The sequence below is a fragment of the Mixophyes fleayi genome (genome assembly GCF_038048845.1).
Source record: "Mixophyes fleayi isolate aMixFle1 chromosome 4 unlocalized genomic scaffold, aMixFle1.hap1 SUPER_4_unloc_2, whole genome shotgun sequence".
NCBI classification, from domain to species: Eukaryota; Metazoa; Chordata; class Amphibia; order Anura; family Limnodynastidae; genus Mixophyes; species Mixophyes fleayi.
Window position 1 is genome coordinate 452,496 of NW_027445888.1, and position 5,187 is coordinate 457,682.

A 5,187-nucleotide genomic window follows, 5' to 3' on the forward strand; every position below is an offset into this window, starting at 1 on the left:
TGTTGTCCTACGATCATTATACTACATGTTGCCGATGAGGAGTACACAGGTAATATCTAAGGTGGTGGACTTTAGCATTTCCAGAGAGTGCCGGTTTAGAACATCGGTGGTTGGGGTGGTGCCCAGAGCTCTAGGTACTCCATACCTTTATTATTATTATTATTATCTTTGACTTATAAGGCGCTACAAAGGGTCCGCAGCGCCATACATTATATATACAGAAAACAGAGAACCAAGACACAACATGATACAGAAAGAACAAAAATATATACAAACATAGGTGACAGGGTAAAGCAAATCAGATTATTTCTGAGACAGATAGTGAAAGGGATGGTAGAAATCAGCGAGAAGTAGGGTGAAGCTTAAGAAAACAGGGAAAACAGGGCTAGGGAAGCAGGCCAAGAGGTACAGAGGGTGATGGAATAGTAGAAGGAGCACACAAGGAAAGAGGGCCCTGTTGATGAGAGCTTACATCTTAAAGGGAAGGGGGAGACACAAATAGGGTGGTACTGACTGGGGGAGAGTGCCAGGACAAGGAAGTTAGGAGGAGGACTGATAGACGTGAATAAAGAAATGAGTCTTAAGGGCACACTTGAAGCCTTTGAGAGTAGATGCTAACCTGATGGAACGTGGAAGATCGTTCCACAGCAGGGGAGCAGCCCGGGCTGAAGATGAGAGTGAGAGGAGGTGATTAGTGAAGTAGTGAGACGGTGGTCACAGGCAGAGCAGAGGGGGCAGCTAGGAGTGTAGGTAGAGATAAAATTGGAGATGTAGGGAGGGGAAGATTGACTAAGAGCTTTAAAGGTGAGAGTGAGGAGTTTAAATTTAATTCTGTAGGGTATGGGGAGCCAATGTAGTGACTGTCGGAGGGTGACAGCAGAGACAGAGCGGTGAGAGAGAAAAATGAAGTGGGCAGCAGCATTGAGGATAGACTTAAGAGGGTCAAGGCGAGAATCAGGTAGGCCAGAGAGAAGGAGGTTACAGTAATCAGGGCGAGAGATAACTGACACAATTCTGACTGTACTAAAAGATAAAGTGAGCTTGTCATGCAGTGCTTGCAGCATATTCCAATGAACTTTAGAAGATCATGTCGCTATTTATACCACAATACTTGGAACTTGCTGCATACATTAAAACATATGGGGTGAGTGGCTTGCTCTGCGTTCTAATAGAAACGTAACCCTGGAAGTATGTCATGGTAAATATTAAATGATGAAGGCTTCCTTACTGGATCCGAAACCAAAACCATAAGGAAAATTATTGCCAATTGCTTGAGCACCACCCAGGACCCATGGTCATATTAAATTGTCACTGCATCCAAGAGATAAAATTGTAAATAAGATTTTAGGATCTCTGCTTAAATTTAATGTGCAATTGGATTTGCTCGGGTATTCAGCGCAATCTAATTCCTTATCCTGGAATATGGATTTGGTGCATCGCTAAATGAAAATTGATGACATATGTACACTTAAAAAAAGGTACAAATATAAAAAGAATTTTTTGCCAATGTATTTCCCATTTAAATCTATGTACATATCCCAAATATTCATATGAAAAAAATAATAATTCAAATAACTTTAAATTTAAAAATGTCATGATCACAAGCTTGTTTTCCTGAAAGCTAGTTATGTGTAGGGCAGAATGGAACATATAGGATATTTCACTAAAATGACCGCACGTGCAACCATGTGAAGTACATAAAAAGGGACTGACATTAAATCTACTCACATTTAAATAAAGCAATACCTGGGTGTCTGTACCCTTTATCTTTAGGTGTAATCTTACAAAAAGATTACTTCCACAATCTCAAGCCAGCTGCCTTGTTAGCGCAGTAGGTAGCGCGTCAGTCTCATAATCTGAAGGTCGTGAGTTCGATCCTCACACAGGGCAAAAGCTTTTTTTTTTTTTTACCACCCACTGTGTCAGTGATAGTCCAAAGGTTAGAAGAGCCACTTATTGTGTACAAGTATCAGTGACAGGTCACCAGCTGTTTACATTAGTTGCCATAAGTAGCTCCACATATTGCCGAATTATGAGGGGCCAAACAGTCTTTGAATTGACTGGTAGTTTTCCCGACATAGTACAGTCCACCTGGAGGGATGCTTATATACCCAGGATATTCCAGATCCAACTGATGTGGGGGTTACTGGATGCCAAGGGAAACAATCCACCTGCTTTACATAATTTCTGTCTTTATTGTATTTTCCTGGAAGAAGATTTCTAGATTCAAAAAGGAGACTTGTTTTTTTCTAGCTCTTCTTTGGTCGATGAAATTCAAAAATTCATATAATTCCTCTTGGGGGCCATCCCAAATGATGCATCATAGTGGTGGGCTTATACCTCTGCCTTATCCCTGCCCGGCACTTTGTATGTGAGTATAGATTCTCACACCTAGACCAATGTCTTTTGAATAAGAATATGTGTAGTTTTTGCCAATTCTCCAAAAGGGCTAAACCAATTTTAAGAATGAGTTATTCAATTACACTGCTTTACGCATTATACAGGGAAAGTGAAAACATGTGTTTGCATGGGGAACAACCAGGACTGCCATCAGAAATCATAGGACCCAGTACAAATAACACAGGCAGCCCCCCCCCCCCCCCCCATAACCCCCTCTCTCCCCAGATGAACCCCACCCCCCAAAAAAATGCATCTGCCTGCTTGTAAGCAAAGCCATCGTGGACTAAATTAAAGTAGCTTAAACAAATCATTTAACACAGTAATTTTTTATTAATAAAAATATAGGTTTGCGCTCTACTCCCTATTGGTGCAGGAGCTGAACTAACCTAGGGTATCCCTCCCTATTAATATAAATTAGATAGTGCCTATACATAAATGTAAATATGTATAAAAATGTATGTATACGTCCAATTGTAAACAGGTTACTAAACCTGAATGGTAAACCTAAACACCTATTACCTTTTCAATCAAAAAACTGATTTTATTCAACAATAAGAACAGGGTCTGCATTAATAAAAATGAAATTCAGAAATAAAAATAAGAGCAATGTTGAAATAATATTAAAAGATTGAGGTTAAAATACAATATGCATAACACTGGGTGGTTACTGCAATATAAGCAACAGACAGACTGAAGTGTTTGAATAAACAAATATCTAATATCTTGAATTACTATATGAAAGTGTCTAAGATTTCAAACCAATATTTATTGTGATGAAAATTGAGCAATTTTTCATCACAATGAACATTGGTTTGAAAACTTAGACACTTTCATACAGTAATCCAAGCTATTGGACTGTATTGGCTGGAAGTACAGTGTTTTAATCCTATTGTGATATACTTGCACACTGTGGTTTGTTTTTTATTCAAACAATTCAGTCTGTCTGTTGCTTATATTGCAGTAACCACCCAGTGTTATGCATATTGTATTTTAACCTCAATCTTTTAATATTTTTTCAACATTGCTCTAATTTTTATTTCTGAATTTATTATTTTTATTAATGCAGACCCTAGAAACAAACAGACAAATCTGAAAAAAAAAAATCTTTAAAATATACTTACAGTTACAGAGATGTTGCAGCTGCTGCCCGCTGCTCCGTCTTCTTCAGCGGCGGCGGGAACAGTCACACCACACCATCAGGGAGAAGGGGGGACAACATGATCGCAGGGACGGAGCAATGATTCCCCTGCGATCATGATGGACAGCTGTCTGGCTGTCACAGGAATATCACATGATCGTAGGCGAATGATTACTCCGCCCCTGCGACTGCATTCTGCTGCCTGGCTGTCACGGTGACAGCCAGGCTGAAGACAGCACCGGAAACGTCGTGGACTGGAAGACAGCGGGTCCCCTGGTAAGTGTGTGTTGCGCCGAGCCCCCTGGTGAGCCCGGACCCGGTACAACAGTACCCCCTCTACCCCCCTGATGGCGGCCCTGGGAACAACCACAGGTGGATCCAGGGAGGGGTCGATCGGGGCTTGCTGTTTGTGGCTGCACAATTTGTGCAGCGGAAAATAGCAAGCCCCGATCGATTGAATCGATTGCTCTGATTGTATTTAGAGTCCTAAATACAATCAGAGCGTCAGGGCAGCGCACTCTCCCTGCCTGTCTCTGCCGAACAGACCTGCACACAGTGTGCAGCCGCAGACATGCTTAGCTGTCAAAAAGGGGACGGGGACAAATCATCACCCCTAAATCGCCCCCTGTAAAACAGAACTTTAGAGGGGGAATTCAATTGGCCTGCGCATTATTACCGTTATTACAGTAGCTTCAACGCCGGAAGCTACTGAGCTCCCTGAGCTGCGAGCAAAAAAACTACCGTAATAATGGTAATAGTTTTAACGCCACGCTAATTCGGGGGGGAATTCAATTCCCCCCTAGATCTGCCCCTGGGAACAACACATAACAAATAATTTACCTGTAGTAATTCAATACCACAACAGAAACCCACTGACATAGACAGTTTCACAACACACTGCCACACAGAGCAGAGTGGCGCAGCGGAAGCGTGCTGGGCCCATAACCCAGAGGTCGATGGATCGAAACCATCCTCTGCTAAGTTTTTATTTTTTTCCTTATAAATCCAAAATTGAATTGTTTTAGTTATTGTTATAAACGCAGATTAACTATATCTTTACAAGCTACACATTACATTACACACTACAGCATGACAGAAGAGATCAAATGGAGCTAATTAAACTTCTTTAAATCATGCCATTGATTGTGATCATTTGAGGAATTTGTAGATGAGTGCTAAAATATATATATATCTTTATATATTCATATTGGCTTTGATAAGATATATTTACACGCAAGTTGCATATACAGTGATACTTTTAAATAAAACCATTATCTCAAGCTGTAAGTTCTGCTATGTGAAGTCTGCAGCTATAGAACTATAGCTTGCAGGAAGTTCCCTGGTGGTCTAGTGGTTAGGATTCGGCGCTCTCACCGCCGCGGCCTGGGTTCGATTCCCAGTCAGGGAATGTATGCTTTTTTCCCCCCTCTATACCATTTTTTTTTTAACGTTCTATACGCTGCTAAATGTAAATAATCTATAATTGCCCTATGTGAATACAATTTTGAAATAAAAATTGAACGATTTCTCCCTCATTATATGGCACAGTTTTGATTTAGAAGTGAATAAATATTAGTGGCGCTCAACTCCAATAAAAGACAAGAGCAGCTATCACCAAAAGGGAATATCCTGTCCCTTTAAAAGTCTAG

General features: G+C 40.8%; 2 non-coding genes across 2 annotated transcripts; both read left to right on the plus strand.

Annotated features, from left to right (window-relative positions):
- The first annotated feature begins 1,817 nt into the window (after positions 1-1,817).
- Positions 1,818-1,890, plus strand: TRNAM-CAU (transfer RNA methionine (anticodon CAU)). The gene has a single exon. It is a non-coding gene; the product is annotated as a tRNA-Met (tRNA).
- Positions 1,891-4,874: 2,984 nt separating this feature from the next.
- On the plus strand, positions 4,875-4,946 carry TRNAE-CUC (transfer RNA glutamic acid (anticodon CUC)). The gene has a single exon. It is a non-coding gene; the product is annotated as a tRNA-Glu (tRNA).
- Positions 4,947-5,187: the final 241 nt, after the last annotated feature.